We start from the raw sequence: 21,029 nt of genomic DNA on the forward strand, positions 1-21,029 counted from the left end.
ATTCAAAGAACATTCCGCTCGGAATCACGTGACATAATTAACCACTAGTTATGATGAAAGTAGGACCTCGATTGCCCACTCTATTAGGTTATTCCCATCAGCGAAGTTGTGTCGGCATATGTTCCGCACAACCATTTATATAATGGGATGCTTGGCACACTTTATTAAAATAACGATATATCTCCTTGGTTACAAATATACAACACGTGTTTGAGTCACGTGTGTGTTTTGATCTTTTTTAGCCAATGTGAGTATGTATTAACTAGCAGTCGTATTATGCGCATTCTGCATAAAATCCGTGCTGTTTACCTCTATAAATCTTCTCGACAAAAAAATACATATGACACGTGATATGTCTGGTGGGTTCACCGACCTATCACAGCCTTTGGCAGTACTAACAAATAAGCAGACGCCTTAGGCGTAGGCGAGGCGAGAGCAATCAGGAGCATTTCCGCACTCGAAGCCGTTAACATCGAACTTAGAGGTGAGAGCACTAGCAACTAAAAACGATAGAACGTATTAAAGGGGACTCTATGCTCCGTTAGTTGGATATGTTATCTGTGTAGCGCTAATACTTACACACGTTTTTTGTAACAGGTGACGCATATTAAGGGAGAGTTATTACGGATCCCCGTCACGCTATTTCAAGCTGCCTCGTGGCGCCATTATCTGCGCACGTTGTGTTTTTTTGGTGAACAAGTGACGTCCATTGTGGGAGAGTTATTATGAATCCCCGTCACGCCGCTTTTAATACATATTAGGACATTCGTACTCGAAACAGACAAGTAAGTAGTCTTTTTGTGCACTACTGATTATAAAATATAAACATGGTGGTAAAACTCTAGGGGCCAGATGGTAGATGGGAGCAGGATATGCTGCTTGTGTAATAAGATAAACATAGCTTTCATTTAAGCAGTGCTTCTCACGAGTACATATCATTATATCTTTTACACTAGGTGAGATGCCCATGAGGACAGATAGCTCGGATCTCTGTTTCCTCTACGTATAACATATATCAGGATCATTAATGACAATATAAATTGATCAACGCTTTTCAACATAGAGAAGTAAGTGGTTTTCTCTGACTATAATACACACCGTGCTGGCTCCTTCCGAATTAAGGGGATAGTTTCCTCTTGAAAACAATAATATTTAAAACAATTATATTTTGCACAAGTTAGGAGCATTAATTATTATAGAATAACGCAAGAGTGCCCTACAGAGTATTCATGAATGTATCATTAGCCAGGCTTGATAATTAGAGAGACACTGGTTAAGTTAGCAATCAGAGAATGGAGTATTCATTCCATAATTGCGATATAAAACAAAAACTTTCTTTCTCTCAATAGGTCCCGGATTTAATAACGAGGACTTAAAGCCTATAAACTTGTCTTGATAAAGATGGATTAATAAGATTTACCATCGAAACGCGTCGACGCTTCTCAACTACACAATCTCGGGAGAACCGTGGTTTCAGGAGTAGATATAATTGTGTAATATATCACAAACTACGGACATTAACTTATTACCCAATAGGATGTGTAACAAATGACAAAGCATACTGTCTCACGTTGTCTTCTGTTATGCGGGCTCATAACAGGTTGTTATATGTTTTTTTAATATCTGTCAAGTAGTATATGGTGTGTAATTCTGTGTTTTTAAATATTCATGCAAATGTATGATCTGTTTTTATGAAATACATGTACATAAATTGTTTTGAAAAAATTAAAAAAAAATTCTGCATAATAAATGTGAGTAACATATCATGATGATTTGAGTATAATTGGATTGATTGTAGTGCTATGCGATACTAGTACTGTACCACTGTGTCTCAGCAGAGGGATTGCATCTTTTGTTGTGATATTAGTACCCCATTCCCTTGGAAGATATAAGGGGTCGCTCTCGCTCATATATCTAACATATAAGCACAACCAGTTGGTTGGAGAGGTCGCTTTAAGTTGATTGATATTTATACCGACCTATTATTTATCAAAGGCGGTCATTGAAAAGAAATTATGGATAAATTGAAAACTTTTGGTTTTTCCGAGGATCAATTTAATAGATTAATCAACCAAAATCCACGGAGTAGTAAAACTAATGTTCTAAATAACAGCAGTCATGAACAATTGATAAAAATCTTAAATGCAAAGAAGAAGTTGATCCGTACGGAACTCCATGCGGAATTTTTAATTGAATACTTAAAAGCTGGAGTGATCCCCATAGGTCTTCAAGTGAGAAACGAATCGGGGCTCTTTGTAGAAAATCCTAAGTTCATAGAAACATGGACACATATAGCCAACCGATGTAGCCGAGATTGGCTCATTCTTATTATCAAAACAGCCCAGGAACTTCTGGACATTGAGAAAAAACAAATCGATGAATTTGAAGCCCATTTTAAACAAAATTCGGCTTTGGAGGAAGCTAAAAACAAATTAGAGGAACTCGAGTTGGAAGCAAAAGGCTACAGGGATTATCTTACTAAGAAAAAAACGAAAAAATTGAGGAAAGATGTAGAGAGATACAATGCTGAAGTAGTATATCCATACATAGGTAAAGATTATTTTAATAATAAAAATGACCCCAAATGGGAAAGACCACAATATACGCGACCGCTCTACTCAAGAGGGGGGACCAAACGTGTCACATTCTCTGAAACGTCAGGTTCCAGCAGCGAAGATGAACAAGATAGGGAGAAAAATATGAGAGGAGCTCCCTCATTTGAACGGGAACCTTTTTTTAGGCAGACGCCAAAATCGGGGACAGTGGGGCTACCGCGGCTACAACCGGCAAGAACCCCTGAGGAACCATCAACCTCAGAATCCGGGACAGGAATATCTAGCCACTCGGAGCAGACAGTATTGGAGGTAGATGAACTGCCCATAATCAATCTATCTAAGAGGAGTTTAACCAAAGATGAAAATGAAATTTTAAAAAAAGGTTTTAGTTTTGCACCAAGTGCCCCGCACAATTTATATGAGTTAGAAAGTGACTTAAAAAGCTTTTTTAGAAAAATTAGGCTCAATAAATTTTTCGAGGATAAATATTATGAACCTGCACCTAATGTATCAGGTTTAAAACCCAAATCCACATTCACTCCTAACTTAGGCCAAGTTAATAAAAACGTGGAATTATTTGAGAGAGTGGTGGAAATGGAAATAAAAAATATGAGGCAGGCTGTTTCAAAATATTATAACAACAATCTCCCTCCTGATCAGAAAAAGGCATTAAAAACATTACAGGAATGCAATCAAATAACTATCAAACCTGCCGATAAAGGCGGAGGCGTAGTCGTGTTTGATACCATAGACTATGATAAGAGAATGCGAGACCTGTTAAATGTGAGAGAACATTATCAACCCATACGCCTCACAGCTATTGATGCCCTTAAAAAAGAGGTGGTATTACTCTTAAATCAAGGGAGAGAACTAGGATGGATATGTGAGAATGAATATACATTTTTATTGAACTCTCACCCCATGACACCGGCCATCTATGGACTTCCCAAAATCCACAAATGTATCACTGATCCACCAATGAGGCCCATTGTTAGTAGTGTAGGATCACTATTGGAGCCCTTGAGTAAATATGTAGACCACTTTCTTAAACCGATTGTCCAGAAACAAAGATCTTACTTGAAGGATACAGCACACGCTATTTCAGTGTTTGAGGGGCAGGGCTTCAACAGGGTTACCCAGCTTTTGGTGACCCTGGACATTGAAGCCCTTTATACGAATATCCCCCAGAATGACACCATAAGAGTCATTTCGAACATTTTAGATCATGAGGACTTGGAGGGAGCCAACAAGGGCTTCATTATGTCTTGTATAGAAATGGTACTTAAAAACAACATATTTTTATTCAAAGATGAAGCCTACATCCAAATCAAAGGAACCAGCATGGGGGCTGCCTGTGCGCCGAGCCTGGCATGCCTCTATGTTGGGGACTTTGAAACCAAACACGTGTACAATGAGATGGCTCCATTTTTTGTAAATGTTACCTGCTGGCACCGTTACATTGACGATATCATCTTTGTCTGGAACGGTGCCAGCCAGGATTTAGAGCTTTTCCTTGAATGGATCAATTTGGGAGATCCAAATTTGAAATTTACGGCGCATTATAGTGATTCTGAGGTTGCCTTTTTAGACATAAAAATCAAAAATGTCACAGATACTCTGCAGGTAGAGTTATATTCCAAACCTACTGATAAAAACACACTCTTATTATATGGTAGTAACCATCCTCGCTCCCAGAAGGACAATATCCCGTTTGGGGAGTTTTTAAGACTTAGGCGTAATTGCACAACCCTCTCAGACTTTTATCTCCATTCTGAAACTCTGAAGAAAAAATTGTCCGCTAGAGGCTATCCTAGCAAATTGATCAAACACTCGTTCAAAAGAGCGAGATTCTATAATCGGGATCAGCTATTGGAGATCAATAAAGAGAAAAAAGATGATAAAACAACAGGACGCATAGTTTTTGTTTCGCAATTTTCCAATCTTAGTAATAGGATTAAAAATATTGTGAATACAAATTGGAAGATTTTAAACTATGGAGCTGAAACAATTTTAGAAAAGCCTCTGTTTTCATTCAGGCGTAACAAAACAATACGTAATTCGTTAGTTAGAACATATGACGAAAAACATGAAATTCAAACTATGGTCACAGGAGGCAAAGCAAAGGGTAATTACAAATGTGGAACGTGCTCCATTTGTCCTCTATGCCTCGAAGCAAAAAGTCTCACTCACAATAACAAAACGATCTGGGCTAGAAGTTTAAATAACTGTCGTAGCAAGAATGTCGTTTACTTTTTAATATGCCCGTGTGGTCTTGGGTACGTAGGCGAAACGAGTAGGGAGCTACGTACCCGCCTGTTGGAGCACAAATCGGCAATTAAAACAAGAAAAGTGAATGCACCTTTGACAGATCACTTTCTGGAAATGAACCACAATTGGGATCAAATCCAGTGGTTTATTCTAGAAAAAGTGACAGTTAATAGAAGAGGCGGTGACGTCAATACAAAAAGAAAAAAGAGAGAACAATGGTTTATATGCCATCTTAATACAGTAGAGAAGGGACTTAACTCAAAGGAGGACTGGATGAGTATTATTGCTACCTGAGAAAATGATACACTGCTAAAGTATGTGAGCTCACGTAGTATTAGTCAGTTCTTTCCATGTTATATAGGAGATTATTATGAAGCTATAATCGCAATCAGATTAAGGAATGATGTGCCGCCACTGATTGTTGAAATTTTAGAAAATACTATTGTTAGATCCTATATATGGACTATTTGTAGCACATCAGTGGATATGATTGATTGTTGAAATTTTAGAAACTATTATTGTTATATCCTATATATGGATTATTTGTAATACATAAGTGGAAATGAGGAAAGTATAACTATAATTGTTGTGATATGTAATGGAATAAGTTATGTCTCTACTAAATACGTGGTTGACGATTGCAAGTCATATTGGAAATTACATAAAAAGGAGAATTGTTTTTGTTCTTGATTACATCCACCTAATATTGCAATTACTATAATGTGCCGAAATATGTGGATAGTTTTACGTTCTGTATAGAAGTATATAAGATAACATGTGTAAACGAAATGTAAGAGATTTTGGGTATGTCCTTGTGTATGTCCCTAGGATTATCAAACAAATGTGAAAACAAAGTTGGAAGCCATTCGAAGAACATTCCGCTCGGAATCACGTGACATAATTAACCACTAGTTATGATGAAAGTAGGACCTCGATTGCCCACTCTATTAGGTTATTCCCATCAGCGAAGTTGTGTCGGGATATGTTCCGCACAACCATTTATATAATGGGATGCTTGGCACACTTTATTAAAATAACGATATATCTCCTTGGTTACAAATATACAACACGTGTTTGAGTCACGTGTGTGTTTTGATCTTTTTTAGCCAATGTGAGTATGTATTAACTAGCAGTCGTATTATGCGCATTCTGCATAAAATCCGTGCTGTTTACCTCGATAAATCTTCTCGACAAAAAAATACATATGACACGTGATATGTCTGGTGGGTTCACCGACCTATCACAGCCTTTGGCAGTACTAACAAATAAGCAGACGCCTTAGGCGTAGGCGAGGCGAGAGCAATCAGGAGCATTTCCGCACTCGAAGCCGTTAACATCGAACTTAGAGGTGAGAGCACTAGCAACTAAAAACGATAGAACGTATTAAAGGGGACTCTATGCTCCGTTAGTTGGTTATGTTATCTGTGTAGCGCTAATACTTACACACGTTTTTTGTAACAGGTGACGCATATTAAGGGAGAGTTATTATGGATCCCCGTCACGCTATTTCAAGCTGCCTCGTGGCGCCATTATCTGCGCACGTTGTGTTTTTTTGGTGAACAAGTGACGTCCATTGTGGGAGAGTTATTATGAATCCCCGTCACGCCGCTTTTAATACATATTAGGACATTCGTACTCGAAACAGACAAGTAAGTAGTCTTTTTGTGCACTACTGATTATAAAATATAAACATGGTGGTAAAACTCTAGGGGCCAGATGGTAGATGGGAGCAGGATATGCTGCTTGTGTAATAAGATAAACATAGCTTTCATTTAAGCAGTGCTTCTCACGAGTACATATCATTATATCTTTTACACTAGGTGAGATGCCCATGAGGACAGATAGCTCGGATCTCTGTTTCCTCTACGTATAACATATATCAGGATCATTAATGACAATATAAATTGATCAACGCTTTTCAACATAGAGAAGTAAGTGGTTTTCTCTGACTATAATACACACCGTGCTGGCTCCTTACGAATTAAGGGGATAGTTTCCTCTTGAAAACAATAATATTTAAAACAATTATATTTTGCACAAGTTAGGAGCATTAATAATTATAGAATAACGCAAGAGTGCCCTACAGAGTATTCATGAATGTATCATTAGCCAGGCTTGATAATTAGAGAGACACTGGTTAAGTTAGCAATCAGAGAATGGAGTATTCATTCCATAATTGCGATATAAAACAAAAACTTTCTTTCTCTCAATAGGTCCCGGATTTAATAACGAGGACTTAAAGCCTATAAACTTGTCTTGATAAAGATGGATTAATAAGATTTACCATCGAAACGCGTCGACGCTTCTCAACTACACAATCTCGGGAGAACCGTGGTTTCAGGAGTAGATATAATTGTGTAATATATCACAAACTACGGACATTAACTTATTACCCAATAGGATGTGTAACAAATGACAAAGCATACTGTCTCACGTTGTCTTCTGTTATGCGGGCTCATAACAGGTTGTTATATGTTTTTTTAATATCTGTCAAGTAGTATATGGTGTGTAATTCTGTGTTTTTAAATATTCATGCAAATGTATGATCTGTTTTTATGAAATACATGTACATAAATTGTTTTGAAAAAATTAAAAAAAAATCTGCATAATAAATGTGAGTAACATATCATGATGATTTGAGTATAATTGGATTGATTGTAGTGCTATGCGATACTAGTACTGTACCACTGTGTCTCAGCAGAGGGATTGCATCTTTTGTTGTGATATTAGTACCCCATTCCCTTGGAAGATATAAGGGGTCGCTCTCGCTCATATATCTAACATATAAGCACAACCAGTTGGTTGGAGAGGTCGCTTTAAGTTGATTGATATTTATACCGACCTATTATTTATCAAAGGCGGTCATTGAAAAGAAATTATGGATAAATTGAAAACTTTTGGTTTTTCCGAGGATCAATTTAATAGATTAATCAACCAAAATCCACGGAGTAGTAATACTAATGTTCTAAATAACAGCAGTCATGAACAATTGATAAAAATCTTAAATGCAAAGAAGAAGTTGATCCGTACGGAACTCCATGCGGAATTTTTAATTGAATACTTAAAAGCTGGAGTGATCCCCATAGGTCTTCAAGTGAGAAACGAATCGGGGCTCTTTGTAGAAAATCCTAAGTTCATAGAAACATGGACACATATAGCCAACCGATGTAGCCGAGATTGGCTCATTCTTATTATCAAAACAGCCCAGGAACTTCTGGACATTGAGAAAAAACAAATCGATGAATTTGAAGCCCATTTTAAACAAAATTCGGCTTTGGAGGAAGCTAAAAACAAATTAGAGGAACTCGAGTTGGAAGCAAAAGGCTACAGGGATTATCTTACTAAGAAAAAAACGAAAAAATTGAGGAAAGATGTAGAGAGATACAATGCTGAAGTAGTATATCCATACATAGGTAAAGATTATTTTAATAATAAAAATGACCCCAAATGGGAAAGACCACAATATACGCGACCGCTCTACTCAAGAGGGGGGACCAAACGTGTCACATTCTCTGAAACGTCAGGTTCCAGCAGCGAAGATGAACAAGATAGGGAGAAAAATATGAGAGGAGCTCCCTCATTTGAACGGGAACCTTTTTTTAGGCAGACGCCAAAATCGGGGACAGTGGGGCTACCGCGGCTACAACCGGCAAGAACCCCTGAGGAACCATCAACCTCAGAATCCGGGACAGGAATATCTAGCCACTCGGAGCAGACAGTATTGGAGGTAGATGAACTGCCCATAATCAATCTATCTAAGAGGAGTTTAACCAAAGATGAAAATGAAATTTTAAAAAAAGGTTTTAGTTTTGCACCAAGTGCCCCGCACAATTTATATGAGTTAGAAAGTGACTTAAAAAGCTTTTTTAGAAAAATTAGGCTCAATAAATTTTTCGAGGATAAATATTATGAACCTGCACCTAATGTATCAGGTTTAAAACCCAAATCCACATTCACTCCTAACTTAGGCCAAGTTAATAAAAACGTGGAATTATTTGAGAGAGTGGTGGAAATGGAAATAAAAAATATGAGGCAGGCTGTTTCAAAATATTATAACAACAATCTCCCTCCTGATCAGAAAAAGGCATTAAAAACATTACAGGAATGCAATCAAATAACTATCAAACCTGCCGATAAAGGCGGAGGCGTAGTCGTGTTTGATACCATAGACTATGATAAGAGAATGCGAGACCTGTTAAATGTGAGAGAACATTATCAACCCATACGCCTCACAGCTATTGATGCCCTTAAAAAAGAGGTGGTATTACTCTTAAATCAAGGGAGAGAACTAGGATGGATATGTGAGAATGAATATACATTTTTATTGAACTCTCACCCCATGACACCGGCCATCTATGGACTTCCCAAAATCCACAAATGTATCACTGATCCACCAATGAGGCCCATTGTTAGTAGTGTAGGATCACTATTGGAGCCCTTGAGTAAATATGTAGACCACTTTCTTAAACCGATTGTCCAGAAACAAAGATCTTACTTGAAGGATACAGCACACGCTATTTCAGTGTTTGAGGGGCAGGGCTTCAACAGGGTTACCCAGCTTTTGGTGACCCTGGACATTGAAGCCCTTTATACGAATATCCCCCAGAATGACACCATAAGAGTCATTTCGAACATTTTAGATCATGAGGACTTGGAGGGAGCCAACAAGGGCTTCATTATGTCTTGTATAGAAATGGTACTTAAAAACAACATATTTTTATTCAAAGATGAAGCCTACATCCAAATCAAAGGAACCAGCATGGGGGCTGCCTGTGCGCCGAGCCTGGCATGCCTCTATGTTGGGGACTTTGAAACCAAACACGTGTACAATGAGATGGCTCCATTTTTTGTAAATGTTACCTGCTGGCACCGTTACATTGACGATATCATCTTTGTCTGGAACGGTGCCAGCCAGGATTTAGAGCTTTTCCTTGAATGGATCAATTTGGGAGATCCAAATTTGAAATTTACGGCGCATTATAGTGATTCTGAGGTTGCCTTTTTAGACATAAAAATCAAAAATGTCACAGATACTCTGCAGGTAGAGTTATATTCCAAACCTACTGATAAAAACACACTCTTATTATATGGTAGTAACCATCCTCGCTCCCAGAAGGACAATATCCCGTTTGGGGAGTTTTTAAGACTTAGGCGTAATTGCACAACCCTCTCAGACTTTTATCTCCATTCTGAAACTCTGAAGAAAAAATTGTCCACTAGAGGCTATCCTAGCAAATTGATCAAACACTCGTTCAAAAGAGCGAGATTCTATAATCGGAATCAGCTATTGGAGATCAATAAAGAGAAAAAAGATGATAAAACAACAGGACGCATAGTTTTTGTTTCGCAATTTTCCAATCTTAGTAATAGGATTAAAAATATTGTGAATAAAAATTGGAAGATTTTAAACTATGGAGCTGAAACAATTTTAGAAAAGCCTCTGTTTTCATTCAGGCGTAACAAAACAATACGTAATTCGTTAGTTAGAACATATGACGAAAAACATGAAATTCAAACTATGGTCACAGGAGGCAAAGCAAAGGGTAATTACAAATGTGGAACGTGCTCCATTTGTCCTCTATGCCTCGAAGCAAAAAGTCTCGCTCACAATAACAAAACGATCTGGGCTAGAAGTTTAAATAACTGTCGTAGCAAGAATGTCGTTTACTTTTTAATATGCCCGTGTGGTCTTGGGTACGTAGGCGAAACGAGTAGGGAGCTACGTACCCGCCTGTTGGAGCACAAATCGGCAATTAAAACAAGAAAAGTGAATGCACCTTTGACAGATCACTTTCTGGAAATGAACCACAATTGGGATCAAATCCAGTGGTTTATTCTAGAAAAAGTGACAGTTAATAGAAGAGGCGGTGACGTCAATACAAAAAGAAAAAAGAGAGAACAATGGTTTATATGCCATCTTAATACAGTAGAGAAGGGACTTAACTCAAAGGAGGACTGGATGAGTATTATTGCTACCTGAGAAAATGATACACTGCTAAAGTATGTGAGCTCACGTAGTATTAGTCAGTTCTTTCCATGTTATATAGGAGATTATTATGAAGCTATAATCGCAATCAGATTAAGGAATGATGTGCCGCCATTGATTGTTGAAATTTTAGAAAATACTATTGTTAGATCCTATATATGGACTATTTGTAGCACATCAGTGGATATGATTGATTGTTGAAATTTTAGAAACTATTATTGTTATATCCTATATATGGATTATTTGTAATACATAAGTGGAAATGAGGAAAGTATAACTATAATTGTTGTGATATGTAATGGAATAAGTTATGTCTCTACTAAATACGTGGTTGACGATTGCAAGTCATATTGGAAATTACATAAAAAGGAGAATTGTTTTTGTTCTTGATTACATCCACCTAATATTGCAATTACTATAATGTGCCGAAATATGTGGATAGTTTTACGTTCTGTATAGAAGTATATAAGATAACATGTGTAAACGAAATGGAAGAGATTTTGGGTATGTCCTTGTGTATGTCCCTAGGATTATCAAACAAATGTGAAAACAAAGTTGGAAGCCATTCAAAGAACATTCCGCTCGGAATCACGTGACATAATTAACCACTAGTTATGATGAAAGTAGGACCTCGATTGCCCACTCTATTAGGTTATTCCCATCAGCGAAGTTGTGTCAGCATATGTTCCGCACAACCATTTATATAATGGGATGCTTGGCACACTTTATTAAAATAACGATATATCTCCTTGGTTACAAATATACAACACGTGTTTGAGTCACGTGTGTGTTTTGATCTTTTTTAGCCAATGTGAGTATGTATTAACTAGCAGTCGTATTATGCGCATTCTGCATAAAATCCGTGCTGTTTACCTCTATAAATCTTCTCGACAAAAAAATACATATGACACGTGATATGTCTGGTGGGTTCACCGACCTATCACAGCCTTTGGCAGTACTAACAAATAAGCAGACGCCTTAGGCGTAGGCGAGGCGAGAGCAATCAGGAGCATTTCCGCACTCGAAGCCGTTAACATCGAACTTAGAGGTGAGAGCACTAGCAACTAAAAACGATAGAACGTATTAAAGGGGACTCTATGCTCCGTTAGTTGGATATGTTATCTGTGTAGCGCTAATACTTACACACGTTTTTTGTAACAGGTGACGCATATTAAGGGAGAGTTATTACGGATCCCCGTCACGCTATTTCAAGCTGCCTCGTGGCGCCATTATCTGCGCACGTTGTGTTTTTTTGGTGAACAAGTGACGTCCATTGTGGGAGAGTTATTATGAATCCCCGTCACGCCGCTTTTAATACATATTAGGACATTCGTACTCGAAACAGACAAGTAAGTAGTCTTTTTGTGCACTACTGATTATAAAATATAAACATGGTGGTAAAACTCTAGGGGCCAGATGGTAGATGGGAGCAGGATATGCTGCTTGTGTAATAAGATAAACATAGCTTTCATTTAAGCAGTGCTTCTCACGAGTACATATCATTATATCTTTTACACTAGGTGAGATGCCCATGAGGACAGATAGCTCGGATCTCTGTTTCCTCTACGTATAACATATATCAGGATCATTAATGACAATATAAATTGATCAACGCTTTTCAACATAGAGAAGTAAGTGGTTTTCTCTGACTATAATACACACCGTGCTGGCTCCTTCCGAATTAAGGGGATAGTTTCCTCTTGAAAACAATAATATTTAAAACAATTATATTTTGCACAAGTTAGGAGCATTAATTATTATAGAATAACGCAAGAGTGCCCTACAGAGTATTCATGAATGTATCATTAGCCAGGCTTGATAATTAGAGAGACACTGGTTAAGTTAGCAATCAGAGAATGGAGTATTCATTCCATAATTGCGATATAAAACAAAAACTTTCTTTCTCTCAATAGGTCCCGGATTTAATAACGAGGACTTAAAGCCTATAAACTTGTCTTGATAAAGATGGATTAATAAGATTTACCATCGAAACGCGTCGACGCTTCTCAACTACACAATCTCGGGAGAACCGTGGTTTCAGGAGTAGATATAATTGTGTAATATATCACAAACTACGGACATTAACTTATTACCCAATAGGATGTGTAACAAATGACAAAGCATACTGTCTCACGTTGTCTTCTGTTATGCGGGCTCATAACAGGTTGTTATATGTTTTTTTAATATCTGTCAAGTAGTATATGGTGTGTAATTCTGTGTTTTTAAATATTCATGCAAATGTATGATCTGTTTTTATGAAATACATGTACATAAATTGTTTTGAAAAAATTAAAAAAAAATTCTGCATAATAAATGTGAGTAACATATCATGATGATTTGAGTATAATTGGATTGATTGTAGTGCTATGCGATACTAGTACTGTACCACTGTGTCTCAGCAGAGGGATTGCATCTTTTGTTGTGATATTAGTACCCCATTCCCTTGGAAGATATAAGGGGTCGCTCTCGCTCATATATCTAACATATAAGCACAACCAGTTGGTTGGAGAGGTCGCTTTAAGTTGATTGATATTTATACCGACCTATTATTTATCAAAGGCGGTCATTGAAAAGAAATTATGGATAAATTGAAAACTTTTGGTTTTTCCGAGGATCAATTTAATAGATTAATCAACCAAAATCCACGGAGTAGTAATACTAATGTTCTAAATAACAGCAGTCATGAACAATTGATAAAAATCTTAAATGCAAAGAAGAAGTTGATCCGTACGGAACTCCATGCGGAATTTTTAATTGAATACTTAAAAGCTGGAGTGATCCCCATAGGTCTTCAAGTGAGAAACGAATCGGGGCTCTTTGTAGAAAATCCTAAGTTCATAGAAACATGGACACATATAGCCAACCGATGTAGCCGAGATTGGCTCATTCTTATTATCAAAACAGCCCAGGAACTTCTGGACATTGAGAAAAAACAAATCGATGAATTTGAAGCCCATTTTAAACAAAATTCGGCTTTGGAGGAAGCTAAAAACAAATTAGAGGAACTCGAGTTGGAAGCAAAAGGCTACAGGGATTATCTTACTAAGAAAAAAACGAAAAAATTGAGGAAAGATGTAGAGAGATACAATGCTGAAGTAGTATATCCATACATAGGTAAAGATTATTTTAATAATAAAAATGACCCCAAATGGGAAAGACCACAATATACGCGACCGCTCTACTCAAGAGGGGGGACCAAACGTGTCACATTCTCTGAAACGTCAGGTTCCAGCAGCGAAGATGAACAAGATAGGGAGAAAAATATGAGAGGAGCTCCCTCATTTGAACGGGAACCTTTTTTTAGGCAGACGCCAAAATCGGGGACAGTGGGGCTACCGCGGCTACAACCGGCAAGAACCCCTGAGGAACCATCAACCTCAGAATCCGGGACAGGAATATCTAGCCACTCGGAGCAGACAGTATTGGAGGTAGATGAACTGCCCATAATCAATCTATCTAAGAGGAGTTTAACCAAAGATGAAAATGAAATTTTAAAAAAAGGTTTTAGTTTTGCACCAAGTGCCCCGCACAATTTATATGAGTTAGAAAGTGACTTAAAAAGCTTTTTTAGAAAAATTAGGCTCAATAAATTTTTCGAGGATAAATATTATGAACCTGCACCTAATGTATCAGGTTTAAAACCCAAATCCACATTCACTCCTAACTTAGGCCAAGTTAATAAAAACGTGGAATTATTTGAGAGAGTGGTGGAAATGGAAATAAAAAATATGAGGCAGGCTGTTTCAAAATATTATAACAACAATCTCCCTCCTGATCAGAAAAAGGCATTAAAAACATTACAGGAATGCAATCAAATAACTATCAAACCTGCCGATAAAGGCGGAGGCGTAGTCGTGTTTGATACCATAGACTATGATAAGAGAATGCGAGACCTGTTAAATGTGAGAGAACATTATCAACCCATACGCCTCACAGCTATTGATGCCCTTAAAAAAGAGGTGGTATTACTCTTAAATCAAGGGAGAGAACTAGGATGGATATGTGAGAATGAATATACATTTTTATTGAACTCTCACCCCATGACACCGGCCACCTATGGACTTCCCAAAATCCACAAATGTATCACTGATCCACCAATGAGGCCCATTGTTAGTAGTGTAGGATCACTATTGGAGCCCTTGAGTAAATATGTAGACCACTTTCTTAAACCGATTGTCCAGAAACAAAGATCTTACTTGAAGGATACAGCACACGCTATTTCAGTGTTTGAGGGGCAGGGCTTCAACAGGGTTACCCAGCTTTTGGTGACCCTGGACATTGAAGCCCTTTATACGAATATCCCCCAGAATGACACCATAAGAGTCATTTCGAACATTTTAGATCATGAGGACTTGGAGGGAGCCAACAAGGGCTTCATTATGTCTTGTATAGAAATGGTACTTAAAAACAACATATTTTTATTCAAAGATGAAGCCTACATCCAAATCAAAGGAACCAGCATGGGGGCTGCCTGTGCGCCGAGCCTGGCATGCCTCTATGTTGGGGACTTTGAAACCAAACACGTGTACAATGAGATGGCTCCATTTTTTGAAAATGTTACCTGCTGGCACCGTTACATTGACGATATCATCTTTGTCTGGAACGGTGCCAGCCAGGATTTAGAGCTTTTCCTTGAATGGATCAATTTGGGAGATCCAAATTTGAAATTTACGGCGCATTAGAGTGATTCTGAGGTTGCCTTTTTAGACATAAAAATCTAAAATGTCACAGATACTCTGCAGGTAGAGTTATATTCCAAACCTACTGATAAAAACACACTCTTATTATATGGTAGTAACCATCCTCGCTCCCAGAAGGACAATATCCCGTTTGGGGAGTTTTTAAGACTTAGGCGTAATTGCACAACCCTCTCAGACTTTTATCTCCATTCTGAAACTCTGAAGAAAAAATTGTCTGCTAGAGGCTATCCTAGCAAATTGATCAAACACTCGTTCAAAAGAGCGAGATTCTATAATCGGGATCAGCTATTGGAGATCAATAAAGAGAAAAAAGATGATAAAACAACAGGACGCATAGTTTTTGTTTCGCAATTTTCCAATCTTAGTAATAGGATTAAAAATATTGTGAATAAAAATTGGAAGATTTTAAACTATGGAGCTGAAACAATTTTAGAAAAGCCTCTGTTTTCATTCAGGCGTAACAAAACAATACGTAATTCGTTAGTTAGAACATATGACGAAAAACATGAAATTCAAACTATGGTCACAGGAGGCAAAGCAAAGGGTAATTACAAATGTGGAACGTGCTCCATTTGTCCTCTATGCCTCGAAGCAAAAAGTCTCACTCACAATAACAAAACGATCTGGGCTAGAAGTTTAAATAACTGTCGTAGCAAGAATGTCGTTTACTTTTTATTATGCCCGTGTGGTCTTGGGTACGTAGGCGAAACGAGTAGGGAGCTACGTACCCGCCTGTTGGAGCACAAATCGGCAATTAAAACAAGAAAAGTGAATGCACCTTTGACAGATCACTTTCTGGAAATGAACCACAATTGGGATCAAATCCAGTGGTTTATTCTAGAAAAAGTGACAGTTAATAGAAGAGGCGGTGACGTCAATACAAAAAGAAAAAAGAGAGAACAATGGTTTATATGCCATCTTAATACAGTAGAGAAGGGACTTAACTCAAAGGAGGACTGGATGAGTATTATTGCTACCTGAGAAAATGATACACTGCTAAAGTATGTGAGCTCACGTAGTATTAGTCAGTTCTTTCCATGTTATATAGGAGATTATTATGAAGCTATAATCGCAATCAGATTAAGGAATGATGTGCCGCCACTGATTGTTGAAATTTTAGAAAATACTATTGTTAGATCCTATATATGGACTATTTGTAGCACATCAGTGGATATGATTGATTGTTGAAATTTTAGAAACTATTATTGTTATATCCTATATATGGATTATTTGTAATACATAAGTGGAAATGAGGAAAGTATAACTATAATTGTTGTGATATGTAATGGAATAAGTTATGTCTCTACTAAATACGTGGTTGACGATTGCAAGTCATATTGGAAATTACATAAAAAGGAGAATTGTTTTTGTTCTTGATTACATCCACCTAATATTGCAATTACTATAATGTGCCGAAATATGTGGATAGTTTTACGTTCTGTATAGAAGTATATAAGATAACATGTGTAAACGAAATGTAAGAGATTTTGGGTATGTCCTTGTGTATGTCCCTAGGATTATCAAACAAATGTGAAAACAAAGTTGGAAGCCATTCAAAGAACATTCCGCTCGGAATCACGTGACATAATTAACCACTAGTTATGATGAAAGTAGGACCTCGATTGCCCACTCTATTAGGTTATTCCCATCAGCGAAGTTGTGTCGGCATATGTTCCGCACAACCATTTATATAATGGGATGCTTGGCACACTTTATTAAAATAACGATATATCTCCTTGGTTACAAATATACAACACGTGTTTGAGTCACGTGTGTGTTTTTATCTTTTTTAGCCAATGTGAGTATGTATTAACTAGCAGTCGTATTATGCGCATTCTGCATAAAATCCGTGCTGTTTACCTCGATAAATCTTCTCGACAAAAAAATACATATGACACGTGATATGTCTGGTGGGTTCACCGACCTATCACAGCCTTTGGCAGTACTAACAAATAAGCAGACGCCTTAGGCGTAGGCGAGGCGAGAGCAATCAGGAGCATTTCCGCACTCGAAGCCGTTAACATCGAACTTAGAGGTGAGAGCACTAGCAACTAAAAACGATAGAACGTATTAAAGGGGACTCTATGCTCCGTTAGTTGGATATGTTATCTGTGTAGCGCTAATACTTACACACGTTTTTTGTAACAGGTGACGCATATTAAGGGAGAGTTATTACGGATCCCCGTCACGCTATTTCAAGCTGCCTCGTGGCGCCATTATCTGCGCACGTTGTGTTTTTTTGGTGAACAAGTGACGTCCATTGTGGGAGAGTTATTATGAATCCCCGTCACGCCGCTTTTAATACATATTAGGACATTCGTACTCGAAACAGACAAGTAAGTAGTCTTTTTGTGCACTACTGATTATAAAATATAAACATGGTGGTAAAACTCTAGGGGCCAGATGGTAGATGGGAGCAGGATATGCTGCTTGTGTAATAAGATAAACATAGCTTTAATTTAAGCAGTGCTTCTCACGAGTACATATCATTATATCTTTTACACTAGGTGAGATGCCCATGAGGACAGATAGCTCGGATCTCTGTTTCCTCTACGTATAACATATATCAGGATCATTAATGACAATATAAATTGATCAACGCTTTTCAACATAGAGAAGTAAGTGGTTTTCTCTGACTATAATACACACCGTGCTGGCTCCTTACGAATTAAGGGGATAGTTTCCTCTTGAAAACAATAATATTTAAAACAATTATATTTTGCACAAGTTAGGAGCATTAATAATTATAGAATAACGCAAGAGTGCCCTACAGAGTATTCATGAATGTATCATTAGCCAGGCTTGATAATTAGAGAGACACTGGTTAAGTTAGCAATCAGAGAATGGAGTATTCATTCCATAATTGCGATATAAAACAAAAACTTTCTTTCTCTCAATAGGTCCCGTATTTAATAACGAGGACTTAAAGCCTATAAACTTGTCTTGATAAAGATGGATTAATAAGATTTACCATCGAAACGCGTCGACGCTTCTCAACTACACAATCTCGGGAGAACCGTGGTTTCAGGAGTAGATATAAATGTGTAATATATCACAAACTACGGACATTAACTTATTACCCAATAGGATGTGTAACAAATGACAAAGCATACTGTCTCACGTTGTCTTCTGTTATGCGGGCTCATAACAGGTTGTTATATGTTTTTTTAATATCTGTCAAGTAGTATATGGTGTGTAATTCTGTGTTTTTAAATATTCATGCAAATGTATGATCTGTTTTTATGAAATACATGTACATAAATTGTTTTGAAAAAATTAAAAAAAAAATCTGCATAATAAATGTGAGTAACATATCATGATGATTTGAGTATAATTGGATTGATTGTAGTGCTATGCGATACTAGTACTGTACCACTGTGTCTCAGCAGAGGGATTGCATCTTTTGTTGTGATATTAGTACCCCATTCCCTTGGAAGATATAAGGGGTCGCTCTCGCTCATATATCTAACATATAAGCACAACCAGTTGGTTGGAGAGGTCGCTTTAAGTTGATTGATATTTATACCGACCTATTATTTATCAAAGGCGGTCATTGAAAAGAAATTATGGATAAATTGAAAACTTTTGGTTTTTCCGAGGATCAATTTAATAGATTAATCAACCAAAATCCACGGAGTAGTAATACTAATGTTCTAAATAACAGCAGTCATGAACAATTGATAAAAATCTTAAATGCAAAGAAGAAGTTGATCCGTATGGAACTCCATGCGGAATTTTTAATTGAATACTTAAAAGCTGGAGTGATCCCCATAGGTCTTCAAGTGAGAAACGAACCGGGGCTCTTTGTAGAAAATCCTAAGTTCATAGAAACATGGACACATATAGCCAACCGATGTAGCCGAGATTGGCTCATTCTTATTATCGAAACAGCCCAGGAACTTCTGGACATTGAGAAAAAACAAATCGATGAATTTGAAGCCCATTTTAAACAAAATTCGGCTTTGGAGGAAGCTAAAAACAAATTAGAGGAACTCGAGTTGGAAGCAAAAGGCTACAGGGATTATCTTACTAAGAAAAAAACGAAAAAATTGAGGAAAGATGTAGAGAGATACAATGCTGAAGTAGTATATCCATACATAGGTAAAGATTATTTTAATAATAAAAATGACCCCAAATGGGAAAGACCACAATATACGCGACCGCTCTACTCAAGAGGGGGGACCAAACGTGTCACATTCTCTGAAACGTCAGGTTCCAGCAGCGAAGATGAACAAGATAGGGAGAAAAATATGAGAGGAGCTCCCTCATTTGAACGGGAACCTTTTTTAGGCAGACGCCAAAATCGGGGACAGAGGGGCTACCGCGGCTACAACCGGCAAGAACCCCTGAGGAACCATCAACCTCAGAATCCGGGACAGGAATATCTAGCCACTCGGAGCAGACAGTATTGGAGGTAGATGAACTGCCCATAATCAATCTATCTAAGAGGAGTTTAACCAAAGATGAAAATGAAATTTTAAAAAAAGGTTTTAGTTTTGCACCAAGTGCCCCGCACAATTTATATGAGTTAGAAAGTGACTTAAAAAGCTTTTTTAGAAAAATTAGGCTCAATAAATTTTTCGAGGATAAATATTATGAACCTGCACCTAATGTATCAGGTTTAAAACCCAAATCCACATTCACTCCTAACTTAGGCCATGTTAATAAAAACGTGGAATTATTTGAGAGAGTGGTGGAAATGGAAATAAAAAATATGAGGCAGGCTGTTTCAAAATATTATAACAACAATCTCCCTCCTGATCAGAAAAAGGCATTAAAAACATTACAGGAATGCAATCAAATAACTATCAAACCTGCCGATAAAGGCGGAGGCGTAGTCGTGTTTGATACCATAGAGTATGATAAGAGAATGCGAGACCTGTTAAATGTGAGAGAACATTATCAACCCATACGCCTCACAGCTATTGATGCCCTTAAAAAAGAGGTGGTATTACTCTTAAATCAAGGGAGAGAACTAGGATGGATATGTGAGAATGAATATACATTTTTATTGAACTCTCACCCCATGACACCGGCCATCTATGGACTTCCCAAAATCCACAAATGTATCACTGATCCACCAATGAGGCCCATTGTTAGTAGTGTAGGATCACTATTGGAGCCCTTGAGTAAATATGTAGACCACTTTCTTAAACCGATTGTCCAGAAACAAAGATCTTACTTGAAGGATACAGCACACGCTATTTCAGTGTTTGAGGGGCAGGGCTTCAACAGGGTTACCCAGCTTTTGGTGACCCTGGACATTGAAGCCCTTTATACGAATATCCCCAAGAATGACACCATAAGAGTCATTTCGAACATTTTAGATCATGAGGACTTGGAGGGAGCCAACAAGGGCTTCATTATGTCTTGTATAGAAATGGTACTTAAAAACAACATATTTTTATTCAAAGATGAAGCCTACATCCAAATCAAAGGAACCAGCATGGGGGCTGCCTGTGCGCCGAGCCTGGCATGCCTCTATGTTGGGGACTTTGAAACCAAACACGTGTACAATGA

The 21,029-nt window shown here is 37.6% G+C and overlaps 4 long non-coding RNA genes across 4 annotated transcripts; all 4 read left to right on the forward strand.

Moving 5' to 3' along the window:
* Positions 1-407: 407 nt before the first annotated feature.
* LOC146870837 (uncharacterized) lies at positions 408-1,764 on the forward strand. The gene is made up of 4 exons (XR_014959463.1): positions 408-484; positions 598-785; positions 957-1,067; positions 1,350-1,764. It is a non-coding gene; the product is annotated as an uncharacterized LOC146870837 (long non-coding RNA).
* Positions 1,765-6,324: 4,560 nt separating this feature from the next.
* Positions 6,325-7,450, forward strand: LOC146870838 (uncharacterized). The gene is made up of 3 exons (XR_014959464.1): positions 6,325-6,472; positions 6,644-6,754; positions 7,037-7,450. It is a non-coding gene; the product is annotated as an uncharacterized LOC146870838 (long non-coding RNA).
* Positions 7,451-11,780: 4,330 nt separating this feature from the next.
* Positions 11,781-13,137, forward strand: LOC146870839 (uncharacterized). Its single transcript, XR_014959465.1, has 4 exons — positions 11,781-11,857; positions 11,971-12,158; positions 12,330-12,440; positions 12,723-13,137. It is a non-coding gene; the product is annotated as an uncharacterized LOC146870839 (long non-coding RNA).
* Positions 13,138-17,483: 4,346 nt separating this feature from the next.
* On the forward strand, positions 17,484-18,129 carry LOC146870840 (uncharacterized). Its single transcript, XR_014959466.1, has 3 exons — positions 17,484-17,544; positions 17,658-17,845; positions 18,017-18,129. It is a non-coding gene; the product is annotated as an uncharacterized LOC146870840 (long non-coding RNA).
* Positions 18,130-21,029: the final 2,900 nt, after the last annotated feature.

The sequence above is a fragment of the Triturus cristatus genome, chromosome 1_1, assembly GCF_964204655.1.
Source record: "Triturus cristatus chromosome 1_1, aTriCri1.1, whole genome shotgun sequence".
Lineage (NCBI taxonomy): Eukaryota > Metazoa > Chordata > Amphibia > Caudata > Salamandridae > Triturus > Triturus cristatus.